The sequence below is a fragment of the Podarcis tiliguerta genome (genome assembly GCF_965153285.1).
Source record: "Podarcis tiliguerta genome assembly, chromosome: 4".
Classification (NCBI taxonomy): Eukaryota; Metazoa; Chordata; class Lepidosauria; order Squamata; family Lacertidae; genus Podarcis; species Podarcis tiliguerta.
The window spans coordinates 32,021,135-32,036,213 of NC_139537.1; the positions used below are offsets into that span (position 1 = coordinate 32,021,135).

Below are 15,079 nucleotides of genomic sequence, written 5' to 3' on the forward strand. Positions count from 1 at the left end.
GGGACTCCCTAAGTTTCTGATTTCCTCTATGGCCTCAGCTGTCCCCAGAATTTCAATGCACAGCCTGAAATTTGGCAGGCTCCATCCACTTCATCCACTTAAGTGAAAAGAAAGAAAACAAACCCTTATAAGCAGCTTTTTGATTCCGCATTACACTCACCAAGGGCAAAGCAGCTTCAGGTTTAACAGATCGGATTTGGACCCGAATAAGAAATTGAATCAAAATGACACAGAGTTGCCCTGAAACAGATGAAGCTGCTTACAGAAATAATGCAATTCTTGTTGTCATTTCACATCCCTAACGCAAAAGCCCAAAAGTCCATAAAAGAGCTTCAGATGTAGGATTTCACCTAGGGAGACCCTACCCACAATAGAGCGCTCCTGTATTGTAGATCATTCCAGAGATCCTACAGGTGAGACGATGTGCCTGCGTTAGCATGAAGGGCATCAGATTTCCAGAAGGACCCTTCACAAGCAGCTGGGTTTTCAAAATATGGGGCAATGGAGACTCAGGCTGGATCTAGACACATCAGGAAGCGTTTCAGTGAAACACACTGTAAACTTTGTATGAGAAATCAGGCTGGCAAAAACGGAACTCCACAGCGCCACCTGGTGTCACAGTGTTAGAATGCATAAACAACACATAAAAAGTGTTCTTTCTTTGCCAATGTAGCTGAGTCTCCAGTCTCTTTTCCTTTTCCATTTATTTCACTGAAGAGGTTTCTGGGAAGGGAAGCTGTCACTTGTATTTGCGCGACCCACAAGTAACGCCAGGCACACATTTGAATGTACCCCCCCTCTGCCCCCACACTAGAACATCCTTAAACTATTAGCTAAGATCACTGAACACACAAGATGCAGTGATGGCCACTGACTTACATGACTTCAAAAGGAGATCAAATTTATGCAGGATAAAGCTATCAGTGGCTACTTGTCATCATGGCCATATTCTAGCTCCTGGTTGGCTACACATTACACCAGCCTTCCCCCACATGGTGCCTCCCAGATGTTTCAGACGATGACTGCCACCATCCTTGATTTTTAACATGCTGGCTGGGGCTGATTGATCCTGTGCTCTTGCATTGACCATCACATCAGGAGGTCCATTCTGTACGATGTAAGAATTTGAACTTTGGTGTGGATGCACCCATCTTTGGGAATTTTATCCCCATCCCTGTTCATTACACATCAGACAAGTGTTGCCTCTATTGTCTTTTCAGCACCTGTCAAAGACCTTTCTCTTTCAGCATACTTTAGTGGAGGTTTTTATCTCAGTCTTGCTCTGCATTGGACTAGAAACTGTATTTATACAGTGGTACCTCTGGTTAAGAACTCAAGTCGTACTGGAGGTCCGTTCTTAACCTGAAGCACCACTTTAGCTAAAGCGGCCTCCTGCTGCCACTGTGCCACCACCGCACAATTTCTGTTCTCATCCTGAAGCAAAGTTCTTAACCTGAGATACTATTTCTGGGATAGTAGAGTCTGTAACCTGAAGTGTCTATAACCCGAGGTACCGCTGTATATGTTTTGTTGCTGGTGTTCAATTGCTTCTGGATGCTTCATGGGAAGCAATTCATCAAAGATGAAATATTATTGATTTCTCAACACATGAATTTAGGCATCTTAGGAACAGTTTGCATAAACTGCATTTAGCTTGCATGAAAATGCCCAATCCAGGTGAGCCCTTGCCTGTGCCACTCAGCACACAAAGGTGAGAAAGGGCCAAGGGAGAATTACAAACAGTGACACAGGAAGAGGCCCGCAATTGGAATGCAAAATATTCAGCTGTCATGCCACTCCACACTCATTTCATTGAACTAGCCCTGCATTTGCTTTGTGGGTCAGATTAGGAGCAGCAAAAACTGAACACAATAAAAATATCTTCTTATTCTAGAATAAGTTCTGTTTCTTTTTTTGGGGGGGGGGGTAGAGGCAAGAAGGGAGGTAATGGAAGATGATATTTGCAAGGGACAGATACATGTCACCATCCCGTACAAATGAATGCATTCCACATGTTTGTTCTCCCATAAGGTTCAGGTGGAGTTTTAATTGAATTACCCAATGCTTGCTTGATATCGATGCTGAAAGTAATGGGAGATGAAGTTCATGCTGCTTCACTGACGGCCACACGCTGAGTTTGCTGTGGCACAAGCTCCGTTTCCCTTTGGCACATCCAACTTAGAGCAGGCAGCCAAGACCTTTTCCAGATACTGCCATTATGTAGTAGTTGTTTCTATAACCAAGCTGGGCTCTCGGTTCTCTTTCTGCTATGTCTCTTTCTCTCCTTCAGCAGGTTCAACAAAATAATTGGAAGGATTTCAATTATTTTGGGCCTGAAACACATACAAAGTTTTATCCTTGTCCTCAGCTCCTGCTTGTGAGCTCCCCTTTACAGCATCTGGTTGTCTACTTAGGATGCTGTACTAGATGAGCTTTTGGCCTGATCTAGCAGGCTTTTCTTATGTTCTTATCCTGTGAGAGATTCCCAGGTAGGGGAATGAGTCGTAAAATCTGGGGTGATCCAAGAATGGTTTTGTGGACTGCTAAGGGTACAGTGGTACCTCGGGTTACATACGCTTCAGGTTACAGACTCCACTAACCCAGAAATAGTGCCTCGGGTTAAGAACTTTGCTTCAGGATGAGAACAGAAATTGTGCTCCGGTGGCGCAGCAGCAGCGGGAGGCCCCATTAGCTAACGTGGTGCTTCAGGTTAAGAACAGTTTCAGGTTAAGAACGGACCTCCGGAACGAATTAAGTACTTAACCCGAGGTACCACTGTACTGCTGTTTTACAACCAAGTTCTCCGTGCTCAGACAGACTGTTCTGCAGTGGCCCAGTTTGTGCAACATGGTAAACCATAGTTAAATCCTTTACCATAAAAGCAGATTTCACTCCTCATCTGGGATGGGTGAGAACAACATGTCATGACCCCTGGTTTATCGCAGCCATCCACCACCCCAATATACATTCTGTTTTCTGACTATCTTAAATTGGGTCTCTATAATAAAATCAGTTCTCATGCCAGAGTTCATCCCCATACCTGGAAGATTAATAGTCAAGGGCTACAACAATTTGTTGATCAACTATTCCCAGCTGTCTCAGGTTCACTACATTTCCCCCTGTAGTTGAAATTCTTGCATGTGCAAAATTATTTCTGCTGAGTGGTGCCGCTGCCTATTCCATGTACATGTCACAGGAAAAACACTCGTGCCACAGTTCAGACATAACAGCAGCACACATGTTTTTCCTAGTAAACATGGATTAGTGCAGCACTGGAAAGCTCAGTCCAAGAAAAGGCTTGCACAGTACAAAGAAATTGTTTGCACCTTACTATTCTAAAAACAGAAACGCCATTTGTCTCTACAGGCTATTTGAGAACTAAACAGAAATCTTTCACTAATTCTTAAGATACAATCCAACACACACACACACACACACACACACACACACAGAGGGCTTAATTTATTTCCACCTATACTTTCCACAGCTTTGCACTGCATGCCTACCTCTCCAAAGTAAATAAATGTGTCCTGGCTCTTGCTAAAGGGCAAACAAGAATAACTCCTTCTCAGCCCTTCTCAGTAACCTTAGACCAACAATGCAGTGTGGGCATGTACGACAGGAAGCAGGAGGAGAAAGGCACCCAAATGCTACTAAAGAATTCAGGAAATAAACATCGTGCCAGTAGCTCACACTTACCAAAGGCAAGTCCAGCTGGCAGCCACTTAAGGCACCCACTGGGACCCTGCAGACCCCGGGGATATAAGCAGATTCATTTGTTTTGCTGCTATTCTGAGGGCTGATTCATGAAGAAAAGGCATGTGCTACAGTCCTAACTAGAGTGAATCACTTTAAACTACTGGATCATAGAGAACTGTGTTAATAAGCTTCCTGCATGTGGAAAAGCTACCACATTAGGGATGAGCGCTGTTAGTCAAGCTTCGTCCGAGTGTGTTTGAATGAGGATCCTGCAGTAGAGACCATTCAGTAGGTTTCCCCTTTGAAACAAGAGTATTTCCTTTCTCCCCGGTGTAGCATTTGTTCCCAGAACCATCTGAGTCATAAATCAAATGAAGTGGAAAGTTTCCAGTGTGATGCTCCATTACTAAGAAAGCAGATTATGGCAAGCAGGAAACGATTGGTTGCAAATAAAGTCAGCAGACAAGAGAATAATGTTAAAGCAGTCCTATGAATAAAATAGATAGGTTAGGCTGATAAAGATAAGACTGGCAAAATTATTGCCTAGAGATTAATATGAATTGCTATCAGGCTGGCCAAAGTTCTGCATCATTACCCAATTGCACAGTCAGCATTGAGGGTCATGATTAATGCATGTCCCCTCGATTACCATGGGTTACCTTCAAGTATGATAAACTCTGGACCCAACTCACTGCATTTATTTATTTATTTAAACGTTCATACCACACCTTTCTATTAAAACACCCGAATGTGGCTCTCAGTGATAAAAATCAAGGCAAAATGCTTTTTTAAAAAAAGATGAGGGAGATAAGGAGACAACAACAGTTCGACTGAAATCCTGGAATGTTTAACAAGGTCAGGTTCCATTCAGCAGGTTCCGAGATTTATCTGGTGAAAGGTTACAGCTGTTTGTATTCCATCAAAGAGAATCAAGAAGAGCCGGTTATAGATACACCTCCTAAGAAAGCGAGTTTAATACCCATGGTGGAATTAACTGTTCAGTTACAACTAGTTAATAACTATGTATATGTCAGCAGTCGTTCAAAGTGTCAGCATATGAGACACACTGTGAGCAGTTCTGAGACCCTGACAACCATTTTTCCTTGGCAGCAGGTGGACTGGGTGCCATTTTAAAATATGGACTTCTTTATGCATTGCAAACAGACCCCAGACCAACTGCCCAAATATTCCAAAAAGTTGCTTGGGTCAGCATGCCTTTTAAAAATCCAGACTGCTGGACTTTGAATTATGAGCAGCAGGGCAGGAGTGCCTAAACAGGGTCTAAGAACTTCCACCCCACAAGAAAAGGGGAAGCAGTAACACATTGCTGATGGAGAGGTAGGATGTGGTGACGAGCTTTTGTCTGGGTATGTGCCTCCCAGAAGATGCACTCATCACAGCTCTCAGGAGCAAGGTAGCCATAGTATGGAATATAAGTGTAGAGTTGGAAGGGACCTCGAGGATCATCTAGTCCAACCCCCTGCAATTCAGGAATATGCAGGTGGCCCATACAGGGATTGATCCTGCAACCTAGGTGTTATCGGCACCATGCTCTAACCAACTGAGCAAACCAGGCTATATTCTAATCTAAGCGGGATAGCAAAATGTTCTGGGCTGAAAATAATAAGCATGTCAGTCTTCTCATTATTAAATGAGTACAAGGGTAAAGAGAAGAATTAAATATCACAGCTGAACTGTACATCTACAAACTGAAATTAGCAAGCCCTGAAGTTACTAAGGGAAGGCAGTCCTCTCCACACTGGAACCATCAACTCCACAAGCTGTGCAGAAGCACCAAATTCTATGGCCCCACCTTCCATTTTTGTTCACTAGGACATTCGGCCAATCTTGCCAGGTGGTCTAGAGAGGCACAGATCCTGGCATGATGCCTTCAAGCTCAGGGACCTGGACAAGAGTCACAGGCTCAAATAACTCATCCAAACCCAGCAAGTCTACATTCGGCACTAGATAGAGTCGTTTTCCCCCGTGGTGAAGCCAAGAGCACAGCAAGGAGCCCATTGAAGGGGCACAAATTGTTTTTAGACACAGAGAGCTATGTGGTTGTGCCAAGTTAATAAAACAGGGATTAACACCATGATAGCTCCCAAAAAATGAGCAGTGAGGACAAGCTCAGGTCCAGTTTTTTAGAGCCCTGAGCAGGGTGTGCTTGGCAGTGGTCCCTCCTCAATATCGATTGCCCCTGCAATGCCCAATACCACTTGGTTACACACACACACACACACACACACACACACACACACACCCTGCAGCAGTGCTGCTTCCATCATCAACCTTGGCCTTCCCTGAAGTTAAGCAGGCTTACCTGGTGGTGCTGCTGTAATGGGAGGAGTAAAACAGCACCACAACAGCCAGCCCTTTACAGCACTAATAGATAAGCCCATGAGTGAGTGAGAGCAGGCAAATAGTGGCTGCAGCAGCACAGCTACTGGGGGAGCCCAAGCGATGAGAGACCGGGAGGTCAGCCCATTGGACCTCATTCTCCCTTTTACCCTCATAATTCGCCAGTGAGGTAGGTGAGGCTGGATGCAAATGGTCCAAGGTCACCCAGTGAACTTCATGGCTGAGTGGAGTTTTAAACCATGGTCTCCTGGTCCCAACACTTTAACTGCTCCACCTCACTGTCCCTCTTGAGAAACTGAGGGCTGTTTCATTCATGTACGAATTCTGGGGCTGAGAGAGACCCTCTTCCTGCTGGAATTTCTAGAAACCAAATCCACAGAGTGCATGTCATGACTTCTTATCTGAGTTTCTGGTTCACGTACATCATTGGTGTCTATGAATACACAGTGAAAAATCCACATACCACTACTGTTACATTCTATAAAAGAATCTCTGGCAAATTCCTACAGAAATTGCCTTTTATGTAGGAATTTTGTGGTGTTAAATCAGTCCTTAATCAGGCCTTGATCAAGACTGGGTGGAGCATACATGATCCTCAACATAATTCCTACAGTATGCTCTATTTCTGTTACAACAGAAATGCCCACGGCAACTGACATCAAAGGTTAAGGCAGCAAAACAGTAAACATTAGGCAATACTTTTAAGTGTCATGGTCCTAACCTAAGCTAGTTATCATGCCAATTATAAGATATTGAAAAAGGTTTCCACCTAGTGGCACTATATAATGTTGGCTGCAATCTTTGTCTTAGGATAACCATTTATGCAATGCTAAAAAAAGAGAAAATGCATCACAGGGGAAAGGGTTGCAGAAGAGGAGCAAACACTCGAGTGTGTTAATTCGTAAGTATAGATGCAAATTTAGAAATGATTGTGATAAGTTTAATAGAAATACCACACACCTCACCCTAGTGGAGGAAACTGCCTGTTCAGTCTCCTCACTGATGGGCAACATCAAGACCCCTGTTCTGCCTTCTGGTGGTTTGTCTCTTTAAACCAGACTCGGACTAGACAGCCCTTCAAATGGAGGACTATCCTATGTAAACTAAGACATACGACTATCCTAGTTTGCCATCCACTCTCTTGTCTCTCTCATGGTTTGGCCCAAGTTAATGGAAAACCAGTGTGGTGGCAATTGACACTGGCAGACACGACTGGCTAGAACCATGGGCTCAGACATACTGAAATGCTATGGCTGCCCACAAGGGACAGTAGGCACACAGAAGAGGTGATGTGCTTGAAATGGTACTAGCCAAAAAACGCATTTTAGCCATAGTGCAGTTCGAGAGAGAGATCTTGCTGGATCATGCCTATGGCTCATCTAGTCTAGCCCAGCAGCATCCTCTTCTCATAGTGGCTAACCAGATACCTACGGGATCCGAGCATGACAGGCTGTCTTCCCATATGATTCCCAGCGGCTGGCATTGGGATGCCTACCATTGCAACAGTCAGGGTACAACAGAGACATCACAACACACTGTGAGAACTCTCTGCTGGAAACTTCTAACATACAGTATTTTTCTTCCTATAGGGCGCACCGGCCCATAGGACGCACCTCGTTTTTTTGGGGGGGAAATGAATAAAAAAAATTTATTTCCCCCCCCCTCAGCCGCGGCTGCAGCTCCAAGCCTTGCGCACACCTGCCCGAAGCACGGGGCGCCCTCCGGAGGGCTCACCATGCTTCGGGCTGCAGGCTGCTGCCCCAAGCCTCTCCCGCCGGGTGCGCAAGGCTTGCAGACACCCGCCCGCAAGCCTTGTGAGCCCGCGGGAACTCCCGCCGGGCTTGCAAGGCTTGCGGATAGCTTCCTGAAGCCTGGAGAGCTAGAGGCATTGGTGCGCACCGACCCCTCTCTCTCCAGGCTTCAGCAAAAGCCTGCATTCACCCATAGGATGCACACACATTTCCCCTTCATTTTTGGAGGGGGAAAAGTGCGTCCTATGGGGCGAAAAATACGGTACCTGGAATGCTCAAGCACGGGATAGCTGCTGTGCCTTTAATCACACAGCCAGCATCCTGGCTGTCACAATAATGGCACGGCATAAGGAGCAGAATGGCTACAAACACACAGTGTATGGTATGCAGAAATGAAGGGGGGTAACTTCTAGCATTACATCTGTGAAGGAGGAGACATGCAAGTAAGACTTTGTAACATGTAGTGGAAATGCCTGGAAAGAACCACTAGTACATTTCCCTTGTGGGAGAAAGGCATGTTTGGACATTACCATGTATTGCAGAGAGTCTGCTTCTATTGCTGCATGTTGTAATGCCTAATAAGGTGCAAAGAGGCCAAAGAGATCTTAGATAAATGCTATTTCAGAGACCAGATACTCACTGCCATTTTGCTGCTTTTCATAAGCTGTTAGCAGTGCAATCATGTTGCCACCATATGCAGGGCACTGTAAATGGTAGCAGCCATGGAAGACCTCCTGGTCAGTTTCTGGCAGGAATTTCCTGGTCCGCAGCCCTTCACCACTATGCTAGCCTTCCCTTCTGTGTCTGTGATTGCTTGCATGTCTTACTTTGTGCAAGTGACCACAGAAGTAAAGATGTGGTTCCAGAGCCAAAAGAAGTGTGCAGCTGAAGAATGAAGCCCAATAGGCCCCTTTCGTCTACTGCTGCCTTGATTGCTTACTCATTATATAGCAGAAGTTTCCACTAGGTTATTGCAAGCTGCATTGTTCATTGACCCCTATTTCTTCAATGTGTGGAAACTCACCTCTTACATAATTTTAAATGCTGTAGCTAAATTTAAGGCTCATAAACCTCTTTTGATTTTGTAAATAAAGCAGACATTCATCTGCAGACACCCCCCTTTTTTTTAGCCTGGGATAAGCTATTTTTGCAAACTTTTAAGTGCCCGCTACTGGTTACTTGTAAGAGTAGCAGGTAATTCCAGTTTAAAATTTGGGGGTGGGAGAGAGGGAACTAAAAAGAACTGGGGTGATGGGGATGCAAAATAAATCACATGAGGGTGACTTGGAGTTTCCATCCTGACTCAAGTTCAAATAACTAAAGACAGAAAGATTTCCTTTTAAAGTGGAAATAAAGAGATGCTGACTGCGGGGAGAGACTCCATCAGGCAAGGCCTCTTTACACCTGCCTTGCCCCACCCTCTAGTCTCTGCTTCTCAATTTGTATTGTATTATTTTATGTACTGTGGCTTGCCGTTGTTTTATTGATTATAGTTTAGAAATTATTTATTGTAACTGTTGAGTGGGTTTCTGTTTAACTTTTATACGTTGATATTATTTTATACTATTCTAATGATAGCTGGATGTTACTTTTTTGATGTAGGTTGCTTATTTTAATGTTTTGTTTTATTATCACATTTTTGTATTGCATTAGATTGTTATAAGATGTACATTTTTTGTTTCTTCAGCTTGTAAACCACCTTGAGTATTGTAAGATAGAAATATGGTATACAAATTAAAAATGATGATGATGATCTAAGGATCCAAGTCACTCTAGAGAGTTATGATTCAACATGTATGTTTTAAAGCAGGGTTGTAATCCGCCCCCCAATTTCTTTTTACTGTTTTATCTTTTGTAAATCACCGAGGGTTTTTAAATAAAAAAATCAAGTGATGTATAAATTTTATGAAATAAAGAAATAATAAACAAAACTGTGATGTACTGGTATAAGGGGTATGGGACAGGATGTGTTTTATGGAGCAATTATAATCTAGACTCACTCGCTGGATCATCATTTCATGTTGTGCGGATGCCTGATGATTGTCTTCCAAAGCAACTACTCTATTCCGAACTTAAAAATGGAAAGCGTAATGCTAGTGGTCAACAAAAGAGGTTTAAAGACTGTCTGAAGGCAAATCTAAAAAAAAATGTAGTATAAACACTGACAACTGGGAAACACTGGCCTGCAAGCGCTCAGACCAAAGATGTCATGGGCTTTGAAGACACTCGAACTCAGGACGCAAGGGAGAAACGTGCTAAAAGGAAGGCACGCTTGGCAAATCCACACCGTGATCAACTCCCGCTCGGGAACCAATGTCCCCACTGTGGAAGGTCGCGTGGGTCCAGAATTAGCCTCCACAGTCACTTACAGACTCATTGTTAAAACCGTGTTTATGGAAGACAATCTTACTCGGCTACGAGTGATCACCAAAGAAGAATAATGACACTTTAAAAATATGGGACAATGGATGACTCTAGACAACACAGTAGGAGAAATCTAGCAATGTGGAGTGCAACACCAATTTATCAGATTATTGCTTGAGGTATAGATACTCCCAGACTGAACTTTTCAAATCCTTATTATTCAATGTTTTAGAATTCCATGCATAATGTTTTTCTTTAAAATGATAGCCATTTCACATAATATATTGAACTGCGTAATCCACCAGTACATGTGTAGGGCTCTCGTATGACAACAGTCCCTGGAGGGGATTGTGGTAAACAATATACCCCCCAGAAGCTTAGGCTACCCCTGTTGATAGTGGCTGGGCCACCCAGTGTCAAGAGTGTTCAGTTTTGCCTTCAACAGTGTCCTCGAGGGCCTTACTTAATTTATGGGAGAAAATGCACAGGTGCATTTAGAGTAGGGTCCTTGGACTATATCCAAGTAACTTGTTCCATCAGCGTAAGGATTTTCACTGGCACAACAGAACTTCCCCTTAAACTGGCTCTTGGTTTTCCCCATAATCCTCCGGAACAGACTCCAGGGGCAGGGTGGGGAGTGGTGGTGGTGGGGAGTTCTGTGCAAGCAAAAATCCTTGCAGAGACGGAAAAAGATAGTTGGAGACCACCAATTGTCCTGCTGCCAATGCCTGATCACCCCATTAATTGAGAATTAATACTGTGCTTGCCACCTGTACTTGTGAGAGCTGTTTACTCACTGCTACAGTAGCATTAAAAATACAATGTTGCAACATTTCTTCCAACTTGCATCCTGAGCCGACGTCTTTGCTTAAAATGGGGGCAGCCAATGGAAAAAACCACAGTGGTTCAACTTGACCTCAACATGAGTGTGTGTCCGCCTTGCTGGGGATTCAGTAAGGAGGAAAGGCATTTCACAGTGGGAGCTAGCCCACCAAGAAGCATTCTGGCAGTGTTGCTGCAGCCGTTTAAATATTATACTGCTATTTAAAGCTTCTGAAGAGTTTTATAGTGAGCGGGAGGGAGGGAGGGAGGGAGGGAAGGAGGGAGACATAAATGATGACTGCCTCCAGCATCCAGCAACCCTGGGGTCATTTGTAATGTGGAAACTAGCAGTTGCAAGACTCCATACACACACACACAGCTGGTTCCTACTAACTGCTGGGAATGGATAATGCTTGATAGAGGCTTGGTGGAGCAAGCAGGGTAGTTGCTGTTCTGTCAAATCATCCTGCTTACTTACATATGGCCAGCTTATAGGCACAGGTTAACAGTCATTTTCTCAATCACCCTACATTTAAAGCACCCCCCCCCCCCAAAAAAAATAAAGAGTCATGGAAGCTTTAGTTTCGCCATGCCAGAGCTACATGGGTCTGAACAAACACAAAACCCCGTGTTGCAAAACGTAGCAATCTACAAAAATACAAACGCAACACGCTGGCTAATAACTGTTAGTGAATATATATGATGTCATTCAAAATATATAAATAAGCCACTTCAAAATAATGTATATATCATACAACACATCTCATAAAATATACAAGTAACCACAAGTTATATATGTATCAGAGTCAAACAAAGAATCAAACAAATCAATTGAATAGAGAGGAACGCCAAGCCGTCTCTCAAAGGAAGACGTCTCACAAAAGTCTCAGAGGAAGACGGCTCTCCGAAGTCTCAAAAGGACAGTTATATCTGGAATAGTTCAACTGTTTTGGAATAAAGTCTTCATCAGTGAATAATTATCAATGAAATATTCATACTAGTGGGGATCATGCTAGTGGATCAGTGCTCACAAATAAGCTAAAAATCAAGACCCCTGTGAAGTTTCATGTTATGCTTTCATGTCACAGATTGTTCCCCAGCCCAACCAACGCCACTCCAATCCTTAACATATTTCTAGACAAGTGCAATGGACAGTTTCAACATCTGAATAAGCATAATTCAGATTATAGCCCAAGGGGCAAAACAGAAGGTAGTTAACTTATTTAGCAGCTACCCTAGATTAGAAAGCAGATGTTCTGAGCACAACGTAAGACTCCCAGCACCAGATAGCAAGCACTCAAGGGGGCCGCTTTGGTTGGCATGTGAGTGATGGCAGAAAATTAAGGTTGTATCCGACACTGTGCAAGTGGTTTTCCTCTCAATTCAGTGAGACTTTCCCTTCCTCACTTTCCCCCCTTTACCCCCCAAAATCTTCTCCAGGGGGGTCCCCTGGCTTCCTGGAGCTGATTTTAAGGGCATGGGAAGCTGTAGAAGGAAGGGGGGAGGTGTTATGTTATGCAAGGAGATGCCACTGCAGACAGGAAGTGTTGGATACTACCCACAACTTATGCTGGGCGTCTTGTCCCCTGCAATGGAGCCAGGATCAAGCCCTGCATGCTGTGCCTTGGTAGCTTTAAATGAAGCTAGAGATTACTCTAAAAAAAGCAATTGCCCCTTTAGGGATTATTAGACTCAGTGACGGCACATCATTCTCTTGTTTACTTTGGGGCTGCTTTTCAATCTAAGGATGTGTGCCATATATATAGGTACTGTCCACAACTGTGCTAACATTTACTCCTGGACTGTATGCACACATTATTGTTCCTTGGTTCATATATGAACAGAGAACTGCTGTGCTGGGGATAGTCCTGCCTCTAAGATGCGAAGAGGAATACACCGGAGATGAGAATCCACCAGAACTAACCCTTCCCTCATCTCCAGGTAACTTCTACTCCTTTACAGTATTCTGTTTTGCACACAATCATCTGTTGTCCAGCTATCATCAGCGGCATAGTGTGCATTTTATTAGCTCATGCCAATTTGCCAGTAGTGACACCTCCTGGAAAGGCAGAGACTTTTCATCACTGGCACCTCACTTGTGGAATACCCTCCCCAAAGAAACATGGTTGGCACCCACTCTGCTCTTATTTAGATGCCAGGTTAGGACATCCTCAGAGGCGTTTTTATGATTTTATGTCTTTCAAGCATAAATTAGCTTTAGGAATTTTCCACTCTGCTGTTAATTGTTTCATGGAATTCTTTTATTCTTTTTGTTGAGAATTTAAATTTGTAGACTGCCTTAGATAAATTTGCAAGGAAGCAAAATTCATCCTTCTTCTTCTTCCACTAAATATTTCTAACTGCAATGGCTTTTCTGAACTGCCCTAACTATGCTTGCCCCTCCGTTCACTAAATGATCCCCTTCTGCATCGTTGCTGATCTGAATCACAGTGTTTTCTTCCCTGAAGCTGCAGGTTGAGAACCCAAAGCCCTCCAGCTCTTGCTGTTCCGCAGCTCCCATTGTATCAACCTTTGGGCCCTGCTGGCTGGGGCTGATAGGAATTGGAATCCAGCAATATCTAGAGAGACGTGTCCCCACCCACCCTGTGAACATCCGAGATAAAGGTCCACGTCCTTTTGGCAGAGAATCTTATTGTGCAGTCTGCACAAATGGTTAAATGCTAACAGAGTCATGACTGAACTGAAAGTAGAACCGCCTACTTTTAGCCTGAAATGACAAGCAGACAGCAAATGCCTGGTGAGAAACCCAGTTTGCCCTGTGATGAGTGACGGTACTTAACACAGCTTAGATGTGATGGCAATCCCCAAGAAGTAACTCAAACATCAAAGGAGGCACCAAGAAGGTACTGTACCACATAGACAACAAATATTCTTGTGGCCCCTTAAAGGCTAACAGATTTGTTATGGCATAAGCTCTTGTGGACTAGAACCCCCTTCAGAATCTTGAGATATTATTCTCAGTTGGCAGGTATATAATATTCCTGATGGGTGTGTGTGGGGAGGAAATGGTTAAAACAGTAGAGTAAAATGGAAATTAAATGCAAAATGTATAGTCTGTGACAGCTGGAGAAAGGCTCTAGCTCAGTGGTAGAGCCTCTGCTTTGCATGCAAAAGGTTCCAGATTCAATCCCCGCCATTTCCAGGTGGGATGGGAGAGAACCACGCCTGAAATCCTGGGCAGCTGCTGCCAGTCAGTGCAGACAATACTGAGTTAGATGGACCAATGATCTGACTTGGTACAAGGCAGCTTCCTATGTTCCTAAAAGTTTGGTGTGTGAAAAATAAGCACAGTGACCATTCCCAGCAGCAGTAACTGGTGATCCCATAATCACCCATGTTTTGCTACGCTGATTAGCACCTGTAGTGGGACAAGACAACACAGTCCCTCTTCACGTCCAAACAGGCAGAATCAAACTTCTTGATTAATTGTAATTCAGTGGCTTCGTGCGGGAAGTCTCCCTTTAAAGTGCCTTTGTTGAAGAATGGAAACTTTAAATTAACTTAGCAACACTAGAACGGTTGCATTATTATCAATTAGCAGCCACTTAGCTGAATTGTGACTGGCTGCACTTTCTGGTTTTCGCTGCCATTTGACCCAATTGCTCGCTACTTTTCCCCCACGACACTAGCATATGTGTGTACACACATGCCTGTCAACTTCATGTGTCTGATGAAGTGGATTCTGTTCTGTAAAAGCTTGGGCCATAATAAATATGTTAGTCTTGAAGGTGCTACAAGACTCCTTATGTGTTTTTTTGCTGCAACGGACTAACACAACTACCCCTCTGGATGTTGTACCATGAAGATGAAGCACAAATAAGCCCATGTGGAATAGTCTGCAGTCTAATCAGACACAGAATCCTAATACGCAACAAAGGATCAAGTTTAAATTAGCTGCCTTTTCCTGATTTTCTCTCCAGGGTGCTCAGAAGCAAAGGTGGGAAGCAGGGCTCTTGCTCCTTTAACAGCTATGTAGAAGAGAGAATTTTACCAGAAGCAGCTTCTCCTGAAATATTTGATGCTACATAACTATGAGGGAGATAGGAGTCCTTCATCTTCAT

The 15,079-nt window shown here is 43.8% G+C and overlaps 1 protein-coding gene across 1 annotated transcript in view; it reads right to left on the bottom strand.

The window, feature by feature from the left end:
* The window catches only part of ATP1B1 (ATPase Na+/K+ transporting subunit beta 1), a 31,992-nt gene that overhangs the window by 7,627 nt on the left and 9,286 nt on the right, over positions 1–15,079 (bottom strand). The window lies entirely within an intron of this gene.